This window comes from Trichechus manatus, unplaced genomic scaffold, assembly GCF_000243295.1.
Source record: "Trichechus manatus latirostris isolate Lorelei unplaced genomic scaffold, TriManLat1.0 scaffold00002, whole genome shotgun sequence".
Lineage (NCBI taxonomy): Eukaryota > Metazoa > Chordata > Mammalia > Sirenia > Trichechidae > Trichechus > Trichechus manatus.
In genome coordinates, this window is record NW_004443938.1 from 16,026,551 (window position 1) to 16,027,822 (window position 1,272).

Sequence of the window (1,272 nt, forward strand, 5' to 3'; positions counted from 1 at the left end):
TGTTTCTTATCATTTTGAGTTGTGCCGCATCAGCAAATGAAGGTCCCGAAAGCTTGACTCCATCCAGGACATTAAGGTCGACTCTACTTTGAGGAGGCAGCTCTTCCCCAGTCATATTTTGAGTGCCTTCCAACCTGAGGGGCTCATCTTCTGGCACTATATCAGACAGTGTTCTGCTGCTACTCATAAGGTTTTCACTGGCTAGTTCTTTTCAGAAGTAGACCGCCAGGTCCTTCTTCATAATCTGTCATAGTCTGGAAGCTCAGCTGAAACCTGTCCACCATGGGTGACCCTGCTGGTATTTGAAATACCAGTGGCATAGCTTCCAGCATCACAGCCACCAGCAAGCCCCCACAGTATGACAAACTGACAGACGCTTTTTTTTATTTCAGGGAAATATATAAGCAATTCTACGCACGAAAACTGGATGAAGTAGAGTTGAATGTGAGTAAATATCACCTGAAGACTTCATCCAATTTTCATATGTAGAATTCCATGAAATAAAAAAAAGTATCTTGGCTTGTTCAGCTCTGTGCCATGGTTGGTGGTGCAGACGCACATGTGCTAAGACTGACTGATGCCAGGTGGCGGGACCAACTTGCTCCCACTGGCCTCCAGCGTAACGGCGCCCCCTGCAGGATAAACGGCTTGAGCATGCTTTAAGATCCATTTCTGTTTTCAAAACATTTTTGTTTACTCTTTAGCCTTGATGAGAACAGTTGTCCTAGAAATTATTAATTGCCTGTTTTAAAAGCCAAAACTTCTGATACCAAGAAATTTTCATTAACTCCATATCTATAATCAGACAGAATTTCTTTTATTTAAAAAGGAACTGGAAAAGCAGAGGTGTATATAGAAATATAATTAATCAATACCTTCATCTATTTTGATGTGGACATTAAAGGGGATTAAATCTTTTGATTATGTCTGGTGACTTTCCTAGACAGGTCTTATGACTCTTACATTTGTCTCTGTTACCTAGATCTCTCCCCCGAATTCCAGAGTTGTATATCCAGCTGCCCACTTGTCAGCACTAATAAACATTTTCCTTCGACTTAACATGTCACAAAACTCAACTCCTGATCTTCCCCTAAACCTGTTCTACCCACACTTCCCCCACATCAGTTAATGGCAAACCCATCTTTCCATTTGGCAGGCCCAGAATCGTAAAAGTCCTCTTTGACTTTTGACTTTGACTTTTGACATTCTTGGTGACAAGAAGAGAGGGAGGGGGGTGTGGCACCTTTAATCAGGAAGCAAAATATTTTTCTA

General features: G+C 41.7%; 1 protein-coding gene across 1 annotated transcript in view; it reads left to right on the top strand.

The window, feature by feature from the left end:
* TFB1M (transcription factor B1, mitochondrial) overlaps positions 1 to 1,272 on the top strand; it is a 60,550-nt gene that overhangs the window by 47,943 nt on the left and 11,335 nt on the right. The window lies entirely within an intron of this gene.